We start from the raw sequence: 13,688 nt of genomic DNA on the forward strand, positions 1-13,688 counted from the left end.
CGCGTCCCAGCAGGAGCCGCTGCCGGAACTTCCCGGCCCGGAACGGGACTTTCCCCGCCGGCGGCGACCCCCGAGGCCGGGCCGAGCCGCCCGCCGCGGGCCGCGACCCACAGAGGGGCTCGGGCCGGTGTGTGAGTGCTCTGTCCGCCGCTCTGACACCGACCTTACCCTCAGCCGGGCCCCGTGGGGCGGGCAGCGGCAGCAGCAGCGGCAGCAGCAGGGCCCGGCTCTGGCTCTGCCGGCTCCAACAGTGAAGAAGCGTCCAGGACGTGTGGTGTGTTGTTCTGCCTCGGTGCAGCGGGAAGGCTTTGAACCCGGGCAGAGCAGCACATCTCCTCTCCAAGGCTGCTTGTTTCTGCGAGTGTTTGAGGAGAAGGTTGACTAGGAAGGACCTTGGAGAGTCCAAGATGTGCCAGTCATTGGAATTCATATCGGCCAGTGTTATAGATACGAGTTGTTAAGAGTGAACTCAGCTGCAATAAACGATACCTACTGGCCGTTTATCTGACAGATGATTTCGTTATTAGCAGCATAAAGATAGAACTTGTTAACCAAGGATACAGCTATTGGAGAGCTCATGCTGGTGTACTGTTTCTTATAGGAGAGAAGTATGGTGAGCTGGACTGATGTTGAAGTATTTTTTAGATTGGTTTAGTTATGTCCACGTTGTTATAGTGGTAGAACCATTTAGAAGGAAAACACCTTAAACCAGTACAAAAATAAAGCCTAGGTTACATTTGATTATTATTTGTAATAACGTTTATCATGTGTCTGTGTTTATATAATGTATACCACACAGAGCTCTATACGTACACGCAGCCTAATGGCACTAGGTTCAGCACAATCACACATGCTTCTAGACCAAAAAAGCACAGCTATCCAAGTACAGTGCAAGTGAAAATCACTGAATGCAAGTGGCAGAGGGGTAAAAAGAGAAGACTTCAGTCAGTGTGATAGAGCAGCCTCCTGTAATAGCACCTGAGCTACTTGCAGGTGTCAGGGTGAAAAGGCACAACAGTGAAGAATCTACGTGGAAGAATGTGCAGGACTTGGAACATGATGGTGTCCCTGCGAGGGGCAGGGGGCTTGGAACTAGATGATCTTTAAGGTTCCTTCCAACCCAGATCAGTCTATGATTCTATGATATGATGAAAGGAGATACTGAACTTCAAAGTTGAGATGCTCAGTTCCACTGGTGATGGATTGTAAGCCTCACTCACAATACCAGTGAGTGTGAAATGCAATATATGACATTTCAATGAAGACAACGGATGTAAGTTCAGACAAGAGAGGGTGCAATTGAATATAATGAAAACCATTTCCCTACAAGGGTAATCGAACATCGGAAGTGCTTTGAGCAGGAGTTTGGGCCAGAGACCTCCTGAAGTCTCTACCCACATGAGTTATTCTGAGATTAAATTCAGCTTTTTCAAGGTGCAGTGTCATTATTTTGTCACCTTAATTATGCAAAAAAGGGCTACCCAAAAGATTAAGAGTAACACATCCAAAATGGTCCATTAGCTCAGCTACTTCTAAAAATGTAGCTGAATTTTATGTGCATAGAAGATCCTGTGCGACAGAAAATGATAGAGCATTTGCCTAAGGTACCATCTAAGGTACACATCTATGGTGTATTTGCCATTTCATCCTATAAATAATGTAAATACCTCATGAGTACGGACAGTGAAAACTCTGTGGAAGCTGAAGGAATACAATTTTTGGCTTTTTATCTGTACAGAGTAACATCCTTCAAGACACTGGTTTTGCTGTGAAGAAAGTAAAGTTCCTGCTTTGAAATACATGCACTTTATAGTTTTCATATACATTAGCAGGAAAAGTGAAAAAACCACATAGATTTCATTTTATATTCTCAGCATCATTGTGGTACAGGCAGAGCCCAGTGGAAAAAAAAATCTGGAGCAAGATTGCTTTTGCTGGCTGTCAAAATACTTTGTAGAAACGTATGATGAAGCCCTGGCAATGGAGAAATCTGGTTTCCTGCCAGTTCAAATAGCAGACTGCAAAGAAATTCAGACATCCTGTGTCTGCAGATGCGGCAGAGATGCCCTTGGACCAAACACTGGGGAATTGGGTTAGCTATCAAACAGAATACTTTGTTTGATATTTGTAGTATTTGCTGTATTTGTAGTATTGTATCAGTATAATAAAACCAAGCATTGCATCTGATTACTGAAAGTTTGCTATTAAGAGCCCTTCAGATAAAGCCAGCACTCCCCTGAGGAAAACACCACTGAGTTAAGGGAAATTTGTCCTGCGTAAGTCTTGAGTAAGAAATGGATCCCATATGTTCTTGGGAATGCCCTTAGATGACTGTTTCCTTTTTTAATTTCTGAAACACAAAGGAATTCCTGGGAATTCAGAAAAAGAAGCTGGTGCCAAAGAATGAATCATATCTTACGTGTTTCTTAGTGTACCTGGCTTTTCCTGGATTGCCTCTCGTGCGTTGTTCATCAGATTGGCTGATAAAGCAGCTAGTCTGTGGAGTGGCATGTTTGTCCTTTTGGGGGGTTATACAATCAAATTAAGGCTTATTAAATACAGTAATTCTGGTCAGGAAATGTATGAATAACAGCTATGCTTTGCACTGCTTTGTATAAGGAAAAGACTTTATCTTCCATACATTACAGGTCTCAACTTGAAATACAAGGTGAATTTCATTTCAACTCTTTCTCGGTGTAGGATGTAACAAGATATTAAAGCCATGTGAGAAAAATTTAATCTTGAATTAGATTTTGTTAAAGAAATCTTAACAAAGTTATTTTGAATAAGTAATTCTGTGCATGTCACAACCATCTGTTATAATACGTGAGAAGTGTCAGGCAGTGTATGAACAAAAGTGATTAGATACTACCTAGAAATAAAAAGGAGATGAAGCAGATCTTAGGAAACCAGGAAGAAAGGTGAACAGTACAGTCAGGTTAGATTGAGTGTGCGTAGACATGCATATAGTTAAAAATTCATTTTAAAACGTGAATTATTTATAGAGCTGGTAAGAATAACTCCTCTGCACGGAGTAGTTTCATCTCTGTAACATTAGTGCAGATCACATGAGTCTCTATATTTAAAAGTATAATTCTGTGTGGACAAGGTTATAAAATATATTTGGGGGGGAGGTGTCTGTCATTTTCCAAATAATGATATATGCTCAATTTGCAAGAAACTGCATTTTTTAACTTGTGATCTCCAGACCTTGTTCAGCTGCTCAAGCTGTGTTTTTCCCCTTGTCTGAAGTCACCGCTAATTGTCCTGGAGGGTAGGTTGTGACCTAATCACACTTATGAAATGTCCTGTTGCCTTGAGCTGATTTACCTAAGCAGAGCTGTAGGAAGTGTTCCTCTTGCTGCTGTAGGCTGAAAAATCAATAGCAGTTACATTTCCTCTGCTGCTGATTGTGCAGTACGGAAGAGAATGAGAGTGCGTAACAGTTTATTGTCCCCAGTGAAATCATCTGATGAGCTCACTGCTACAAACGTTGCCTGCCTTTGAGCTCTACGTGCCCGAGAATCCGATTTTCATGCTGAGCAAATAGAATGTTGGTGCTTCTGTGACTCATGGATTAACAGTAATTAGAAGCTGCAATCACGTTTACGTTTCTTGCATGAGAAGGGTAAACATCCTTTATATACATTACTATACTGGATGTTCTGATAATTTCATGTTCTATGTATTTTACAGTTGAAATGGCAAGCTCGAGAGGTTAGCTCGAGGGCATTTGGGATTCCTGAAACTGGGTGAGCTCACTGCTATGGCACATGTATATAGCCATCTCTGCATCGTGGTTCTGATGCGGATCACAGCGTTCTGTTTTCAGACTAGTTTTCTGTTTATACACATAAAAATATTTAGTGTTGTTAGGAGAAATAGAATGGTGCTTATTTATTTCTAATGTAAGCTTTTCCCCGCGTTTTATTATTGCATAGTTTGAACTTTGGAGGTTGTCAAAATGAAAAATGCTTTGATATTTAGGGCAGAGTGAGTCTCAGAACTTGTGTTCTAAATCCTAGCAAGTCTGAAATAACCTGAATGGAGAGCCATGACATTGGTCAGATCCAAAGCAGTCCTCTTGCTTCTCTCTAGGAAGTGTTTCTTTTACATTTGTTTTGCATTCGTTTGACTAAGATGCTTAAATCTCATGTTTATAGGTGTTGGTAGATACAGGATGTACACTTACATGTTACACATTTCAGGTCTGTGTCGAGGCAACAGGTTTCTATTCTGCCTTGTTACTCTTTAATGCTTTAGATCTTAGCTGCAATTCACCTTGTGTCCAGCTTACCAGTTCTGTATTGGGTATTTCCTCCCAGCTGTCTAGCTGTTTCATGCCCTGCTTCAGTTTCTTCTGGATATTTTGCTCTTTGCAGTTTCTGTTTATCCATGACACAATAATACCAGTTCACAGGGTTTGTCCTGGCAAACTGGATTTTTGTCTGTTGCTGATGCTGTCTCTCAATCTGAGAAGTTTAAGCAGTGTGCTTGGTCCTTTAGAAAACTCCATCAGGACATGACCAATTTTGAGCTGTAAATTTATTTATGGGAATGTGAAAAGCTCTCTGTTGAACACAGGTTACCAGCAACTGGGGACATTTTTCATACTGGCTTGAACTACTACAGCTACCATGCCTACTGGGAAGCAAATCACTTCTTTGAGCTTGTACTTTAAAATACTTTGGGTTTGCCCATACCTATTTATTCCTGCTGAGGAATGCAGGATGCACTGGCTCGTATTTGTCCTAGGACATGTTTTCCTAGAAAAAAATGATGCTTTGAAACACTCCAAACAAACCTTTTTTTTTGAGTTGAAGGAAACCCTCCCCAACTTTGACATTCTTAACATATGATTCCCATATGAAGATAGGCTGAGAAAGTTGGGGCTGTTCAGCCTGGAGAAGAGAAGGCTGCGTGGAGATCTCATAGCAGCCTTCCAGTATCTGAAGGGGCCCTATAGGGATGCTGGGGATGGACTCTTCATTAGGGACTGTAGTGATAGGACAAGGGGTAACAGGTTAAAACTTAAACAGGGGAAGTTTAGATTGGATATAAGGAAGAAATTCTTTACTGCAAGGGTGGTGAGGCACTGGAATGGGTTGCCCAGGGACGCTGTGAATGCTCCATCCCTGGCAGTGTTCAAGGCCAAAGTTGAACAGAACCTTGGGTGACATGGTTTAGTGTGAGGTGTCCCTGCCCACAGCAGGGGGGTTGGAAGTGGATGATCTTAAGGTCCTTTCCAGCCCTAACTATTCTATGATTCTATGATTCCATGTTACAGACTCTTTAGGGAATATTCTGTATATACTGATTGAATTTTCTGCTTTGAAAGCAGAGTACTGTTAGTTTTCAGGTGTGTGTTATTCACCTTTCCTCAAAGGGCAGGCAGTTTTAGAGCTAAGTTGGAGGGGAGGGGAGAGGGGGAATTATGAAGTATGACTAAATGCCAGGCATTCAGTTGCAAGACTAGAAACAAAAGGTTGCAGGTGAAAACCTAATTGTTTGTGGATTTGTTTTATACATTAATGTTGTGTAATGGAGCTTCCTAACGCAGGTTCCATTGGTATCTCTAATCCAGACCACCCAATCTAACTAGAGCAAAGTCAATTTACACATTTCTGATCCTTAGCTTTTCTGACCTAGAGGCAAACAACCTTTAGAGTTTGATTAGAGAAATGTTTGATTTAAATGGTTTACTTTAAATATTTGTTTTAAAGGGATGGTTGGGAAAGGTGATTTCCTAAGACTATCAGTAACTTTAGAAGAGGTCCCAGTTGAGTAGAAATTCTATACATGTCTCAAGAAAAAAAGAAATACTGGAGGCTTCTTAGCATGACCTTGGTAGTAGATGGTGAAATATTTATCAGAACTAGAATGCTGAAGAGGGGTTGGGAGGAATTAAGTAAATAGAACAAGAAAGTGGAAATGTCCTTGCCACACCATTCACTCCCCTCCTACACACCATGCCTTTTCCATGTAGAATCATAGAATAGTTAGGGTAGGAAAGAACCTTAAGATCATCCAGTTCCAACCCCCCTGCCATGGGCAGGAACACCGCACACTAAATAGCAACATTTCCCAAAATTCTGATCATTGTCCAGTTGAGATGCAAGGAAGGCCATGGTAATGTTCCTCTGGAGCTCCATCTTCAATGCAGAAAATCCATGTATCATTCTGGCAGGACAGGAAAGAGCAGTTTTCAGCAGTTTTAAATTCAAGTCATCAGTATAGTCTGTTGTAGAGTGAAGCAAATAAATAAGCCCATATAGATACCAACTGCTGAAAACTTCAGCTCTTGTTTGATTATATTTTTGTTATAAGCAAGAGTAGGTATATTCTTAATTGTAGAAGAGTTGTCCATCAGCTGAAGTAGGCAAGCATTTGGACACTGCTCTCAAACAGAATTCATGGAACATGAAAAGGTTGTATTTCCAAGGAGTCTGCATATGGTATCCATTCGTCCTTAGCACAATAAATGAGTCCAGTGTGGACATGCAGATAGTGTGAATTATAGAAAATGAAATCTGGAAATGTGAGGAAAAAAGAACATCTTTCTTGAAAGTGATAACTCCTGAAAGAAGCCATTGCAGCTATTTCTTGCAGCAAGCCTTATAACATCTTCATTTGCTTTGCTGTTTGAACCTTGCAGTAATGATAATAGTGGCTTATTGTTGCAGATGGTTTAAAGAAAAAAAGGTGAAGAATATTAAACATTTGATCCATGAAAGGCAGCTCATGCTCAGTTTTCACTTAAGTTTTAGGCAAAATCTCAAAGTTTTGACTTAAAATTGGTTAACTGGATGACATCAGTGTCTGACCCATTATGACTTCTTTATCGCTACACTTGCCTGCTTATGACTGAAGTGCTTAGAAGACAGCTGTAAGAAAATTAATTGTGCTAGGCCTCACATAAACAAAATACTAAATGATCTCAACACTGGAACACTCTACGTACTGGCTTCTTTGGGAGCTAGTCTTCGTAAGTCATACTCTGAACAGTTGTGACATTCCAGTTCAGGTGAGTGCAGGTACATGAACACTTTTAAAGGGACTAGTTTCAAAAATACTGGCTTTTTGAATACGGGACTTTGGTGGAAATTTAAGGATTTCCACCAGAGTCATGGTTTTCATGTAACCGACTTGGGAAATACTCCTGTTTCTCTGAGAGTTGATTGAAATATTGTCAGAACCTTGTATTTACTGGAATTACACCTTTTTAACAAGCTTAAAGATGATGTTACAATGATGTTATGGCTTGGAGGGAGAAAGAGTGGAGGTTTTAGATCCTCTGATATAGCTAGAAAACAAAAAACCTTTTGAGACCATCTGCTTCCTCAGATTACTTGGTCTGTCTCTCCACACAATCACTGTTCCTATTATATCTGTAGACCATCACATTTGCACCATCACTACTATGACTTCTAGATAAAACAACAGCTTGTAGTAGAGGTTTTTTTAATCTGATTTCCGAAATGGTGGTGATGGCCATTAGCTGACCCTGGAGCTCTGAAAACTGAAACATAATCTCCCCATCTCTTATTTCCTGTGAGCTCTCCAGGAAGTGTCTCAGAATGAAAGAAAAGCTATGAATTTGCCAGACAGTGAATCCAACTCTTGGTTCATGGTTCTTTCCTGCGGGCAAAATTATAGGTTTCTTGTAAACTTAAAGGAAGTGAAGTTCTTCACTTGCATGATAATGAGAGTAGCAAAATGATTGACTCTCAGCTGAGGAGAAGACTGTGCTTTGGCATTACTGATTTTCAGAGTTACAAGAGGAGTGTGGTGGGTTGACCCTGACTGGAGCAGTTTAATAAGGGAAAAGTAAAAAAGGCACATAAACCAAACAAGTGATACAAAGGCAATCACTCACCACCAGCAGACCGATGACCAGCCATCCACTGAGCAATAGCTACTTCTGACACACCACCCACCTGCAGCTGTATTGCTGAGCATGATCTTCTGTAGCATAGAATATCTCTTTGGGTCAGCTGTCGTGGCTGTGTTGCCTCCCAGTCTCCTGCCCACCCCAGCCTCTCCTTGGGGGACAGAATTAGAAGCAGAGAAGGCCCTGGCAAGCACTGGTTTAGCAACAGCTAAAACACTTGTGTTATCAGCACTGTGTGGTCACAGATTTAAAATCACAGGATCAACTAGGTTGGAAAAGACCTTTAAGATCATCAAGTCCAACCATTACTCCAAGACTGCCAAGACCACCACTAAAATGCAGCAGCATATGGGTTGCTGTGAAGAAAATCAGCTCCATCCCGACGAGACTCAGTAAAAGAAGTGGCAAAGCTACTCCAAAAAAGAGGTTAGGGAGGACACCAATAGTGTGTAGCACTTGCATGGCTCTCGCAATTTTCATTTAATAGAAGCAGGCAGGGATTTTTTTCTCAATTTTGGAATGAGGAAACCTGAAGCAGATGTCAAGAAGTTTGTTCAAAGTCACATATAACAGCAAGACTATGAGAAGAAGAAGCATAAAATGCTCGAGGTACAAAACACTGAAAAGGCTTTGGAAAAGAGTACAAATACACAGGCAATTTTATAGATGTAGTGTCTGTTAATAATAGACTTCAGCTATTACTACTGTTAATGGTAAAAATGGTGTTTAGAATAGTCAGAAAACAAAATTTGTTTCCTTCACAGGTTCACTCATGGATTAATGTTAATCTATACCAAAGTTTACACTTGAAAGATATTTCCCAGCCTCCCTTTTCCCATCTTCATTAACGTTTCTAACAGTCTGCAGAGCAATATAAGCCAAATAGAACTGGTCTCTGCGAGAGCACCACCTTCAAAATTTACCAGCATATCTCCATAACAGCTACAGGATGGTTTTGCCATAAGGGAGCCATGGTACCTGCAACATCAATGCTGTTCTGTGGGCTCTTCTGACAGAGCACATAGCGTTCAAAGTGCTATTATCCCCAGGGTTATCCCTATGTATTTATTCCTGCAGCACCCTGCAGGTGGAATTGCAGAAGAGGGATCTAGTAAGCTTGAGCAGAGGCAAATGGAATTGAGAAAATGACCTTCCAGTGCACTGTATGAGAACCACTACGATGAAAGGGCTTTCCTGGCTGCTCTGTGTGGGAGCAGTGTGAGAGTCTTCTGCTTTTTCAGGTTCCCCATTGGAAAGGAGATGCTTTCGCACAGAGCAGTGAAGTGCTGTCCCCGCTTGTGCAGCTTGTGAACCTGATGCCGCTGTTTCAGAATGGAGCTGGTCTGTCCTGGGGTGCTGCCAGGACTGCCTGGAATTTTGTGAGCTGTTCCTCACTAGTGCACAAATGCTGTGACCCTTGCCAGAGAAGTCAGCTTGATGCTTATTTAGTCCGTATCTCTCTTGCTATGGCCTTAGTCTTACAAGGAAACATGGAGTCTTCAGGATTCATGAGGGCAGGTAGTGAGAAAGGGCTCTGCCAGCCTATCCAAATCACTCCACTCCTATCCTTGCATACCAAAGCTTCCCCATGTGTGCAAATGGATAAAGTCCACAATTCTTCCCAGCCCTCTGAGGGTGTCAGGCTATGCCCATTTGGCTTCTTCATAGACTGGATAGGTTTATACTGGATACATTGTGAGATGTAGTGGAGCAAAGTGGTAGAATGGGGAAGTGATGCCTTTCTCAAAGTGTAGCATGCTGAATGTGATGGGGAGTAGCAAAAGTGTATTATTACTGTTACTTCAGAAGGGTGATGATGAGTAATTTGAATAAATGTCTGCCATTTATGGTACTTGATTTCAGACTTGTGTGAGACATGTACTTCGTTTTCCCAGCATGTGCATCATTGTTTTGAAAGTAATATGGTGTTATTTGATCCTTTAGAAGATAAGATGGGAAGATGTGTGCATGTAGCAACTGGTATGGAAGCAGATGGAAATACCAGCACCACTTGTGTTTGACGCAAGTTGTGCCGGGGGGGTTTAGATTGGATATTAGGAAAAATTTCTTCACCCAAAGGGCTGTCAAGCACTGGAACAGCCTGCCCAGGGAAGTGGTGGAGTCACCATCCCTGGAGGTATTTAAAAGACACGGGGATGTGACTCTTAGGGACATACTTTAGTGCTGGGTGAACGGTTGGACTCAAATGTCTTAAAATTCTTTTCCAACCTAAATGATTCTGTGATTCTATGAAATACATACTCTTGGCAGATGGTTATCCAAAATGTGAGGTAATTGGTTGATATGTAGAAACCAGCCTGCCACTTACATGGAGCAAACCATTCAAAAAGGTTGGTTTTCCATACTTATTCCTCCTTCACTGAAGGAGAGAAAACCACCCAGCAACACTGTGGAGGCTTGTAGTGATGGAGGTCAAACCAAAGGGGGTTGTGAATAGGCCCCCCTCACACATCGCTTATCTGTGAAGTCAGTCTGGCAGATTGCCCTGCTTCCCAGCATCCAGGTGTTGGATGGATCATGCAAATCTAGCATAGTTTAAGAACTGTACGTGTACAGAGCCAATCTTTGGTTCACATGCCTGTTTTTTTGCGAGGAGCTTTTAACACCCTGACACCCACAGCACTGAGTTAGCAGGCCAGCTCCTGTTAGTGGACTGGCGTGAATGAGCCGCAGATCTTTAAATCTCCCTGATTATGAAACATCTTTGCACATATTAAGCACAGGACCACATTAAATCCCTGGTTTCAGAGCTTGTCCTACAGCCCCGAGGTGTTCAGGGTGGGGTTTGTTTTGTTAAGGCGTCCACAATAATGGAGTATTTGTATGCCTTCGGATCCTCCAGATTTCACTGTTAATACCCTGAGGCACATAGCACATGTCCTGGCACATGGTTTTGGGAATATAACTGCTCCTTTCAGCACACTTCTCCTTCATAGGAGGCTAGTGAGGCTACTGAAAGAGGAAAACCATTACCAGAGTCCTGTGCATATTGTCTGACCATTGAGCAAAGAGTGTCCTGAACTATGCTGTTAAAGATGTAGTCATAATACCTGCAAAAGACTCCCCAGAGCATGCTAACACAGAAGCAGGCTGGATAATAGATCAGGGTGCAGGAGCAAAACAACTTCATGATGGAATAAATCCACAGGTCTTTATAAGGAACTTGCTTATCTGAGCTGCTGCAAATAGCACATAGTAACAGAAATGATCATGTGGGATTTGCTGTTTTATTTTCCCCAAGAAAAGCTTAGATTGTTTTGCCACGTGTGTGTTGCTTGTTGTGTAAGATCTGTGTGTTGCATTGTATTTGGGAGAAATGAAAGTTGAAAATTTGCCATATGCTTGAAAATGATCAGCCTTTATACACGGGGAAGATCAGCAACATTTATCGCTGTCACTCTTACAGAATCGTAGAATAGTTAGGATTGGAAAGGACCTCAAGATCATCCGGTTCCAACCCCCCTGCTGTGGGCAGGAATGCCATTTCCATTTAAACCTCTAAAAGCTGATGTCAAACATCAATAAACTTATGCCGGGATGTCAGAATATATACAGTGACATCCTGCTCTCTGCATATCCTTCTGTAAGTGATGCCAGGCTCTCTTAGCCCACTGTTGTAAAGAGCATCTCTACCTGGATGCGCACAGCTTTCATATTAAACTGTGAGACATGTTAATGCTTAGTTGAGTATCATTCCTTGTACTGTGTTGATTTATATACAACAGTCAGGCTTTCCACGTCTATTTAATGAACAAGGTACATAGCTTCCTACACATATAGTGGGAAGATGAGGTACAATATAACTGTAGAATGTGGCATATGATTTCTTTCAGTTTGCATCACTGAACTTTGTTTTCACTTGTATTTGTGTAACAGCACAGCGAGTATTTACGTCTATGTGCCTATCAAGGAAGAACAGAAGCTGTAACACTGCAGCTTGAGCTATCATGGTTCAGTGCTCAAGCCTGTCACGTTTCTTGTTCTGGAGGTCCCCAGCTCAGTCCGTATGTGTCAGCCAGGAAAGCGGCTGTCACAGTTGTACTCATGACTTTCTGAATTTTCCCCGCCACCAAAAGGAATCAGTCTGAACCTGGACTTAACCACGCTAGGGCAGCTATAGGAAAATGTCAGAGAGCGTTTTGGCGTGGGTCAGGACAGAATCTGAAACCGAGACTTAGTCACAGACTCTTGAAAGTTAGTAGGGTGCTGGTTTATGCCTTTCCCGTTTGTATGACGCTGCAAACCAGGATAAGTGATTCCCTGTGCTGTGCATGATGCTGCAGTTCTGTGACTGCTTTACCACATGAGATGGCTGGTGATTTAAAAATAGCTCTGCTTACTCAGATGCAGCTGATGAGTGCAGAAAAACACCGCTCGGTGGTAAGGCTGGAACACCGAGTGCTTCTTTCCCATAACCAAGAGCAACCAGAAGGCAAGGTGGGAAAAAAAAAAAAGGGGGAGACAGCTTACAGTTCATTTTCAGCGTTTGATTTCTTCTTATTCCTTTCTGTGGGATCAGTTATTTCCTAGGGATGGAGGTCTAGCCATTTCTTATTCCTGTGCCATTTGCCAGGGTGATACCAGTTCTGTGTTTCTGTAACTTGGGATCTTTGTGAGAACAGGTTGTTGGTTTGCATTCCCTTTGATCTGTCCATTTTGGATGTCCTCCACAGGAACTAACATGCCCACTGGGGTTGTTGCAAGGTGCCAAAGATCCCATTGCCTCGGTGTGTTGTTTCCCTGTAAATACAGATTTTCCCTGCTAGTTAATTACAAAGCTTTTAAAAGAAGAAAACTTTTCATATAAACATTCCAAGCAAAAGCTTTGTTTGCATGGTATTACAAAATGTTGTGTAGAAACAGAAACTCTATTACAGTCATAGGAGCTGGTTGCATATTGTTAGTTGACACCTGTGTGCATGAGTAGACACACTGTGCATACTGTATGGTCTTCACAAATGTAGTACAAAACTGGTGCAAGATACTGGAAAGACAGAGATGAAAAAGTGCATTTATCTGTATGTTCAGTTGAGTTATTGATCTTGGGCTGTCAGGTTTGTTTCATGTGTAACAACTCAACCCAAAGCAATACTTTTCAATCTACCAATAGCTATTTGTGTTATTTGAAGCAGTTCTCGCACCCAAAGATTACGGATTGCACCCGTGTGCTTCAGAAATGCTGTGAGTCACTGCACTGCAGAGAAACTGAAACTGAAGTCACTCACCTAATGTATTTTTACCAGCTTTTACTCCAGTAGTACCCAGATAGTTCACCAGAAGGTCAAGGCTCCAGAGGCTCTTTGCTTGTTAATCAGGCACCATAGGCCAAGCTTCTAACTCCACGTGGCTGGAAGCCAAGACAAAAGGATCACATTATGATCAGTTCCGAGATCACTTTCTGGTTACGTTTCTCCACTTAAAACCATAAAAATGCAAAGCAAACAAACCAACAGAAAACCCACCCCAAAATAACCCAAACCAAGAAGGATGGGAAGGTTACTGTATGGGTTAGCAGGAAAATGACCAGTGAAAAATCTTTGCAGCAGAAGAAATTAGTCACAAGAAAGCCAGCCTGTGACACTTATTCACTTTCAGTCAGCAGGATTTCGTTATTTACAGGAGCATTTCTGTAGTGGTTCTTAGTGGAGAAAAGTTGTCAGTGAAACCAGCAAATTCTGGTAATCTATGGATTTTTATTGATCTGTCGTCCTTCTCAAAACTTGTTATTTCCATCTTTATTACATCTCAATACAGCTGGATGAAAGCTGTAATATAA

The 13,688-nt window shown here is 41.8% G+C and overlaps 1 long non-coding RNA gene across 1 annotated transcript in view; it reads left to right on the plus strand.

Moving 5' to 3' along the window:
* Positions 1-13,688, plus strand: part of LOC133276736 (uncharacterized) — a 238,759-nt gene that overhangs the window by 146,612 nt on the left and 78,459 nt on the right. The gene's annotated exons all lie outside the window — the stretch shown is intronic.

The sequence above is a fragment of the Pezoporus flaviventris genome, unplaced genomic scaffold (genome assembly GCF_033815535.1).
Source record: "Pezoporus flaviventris isolate CSIRO_AGI_PZ_B2104156 unplaced genomic scaffold, CSIRO_AGI_Pfla_v1 ptg000002l, whole genome shotgun sequence".
Lineage (NCBI taxonomy): Eukaryota > Metazoa > Chordata > Aves > Psittaciformes > Psittacidae > Pezoporus > Pezoporus flaviventris.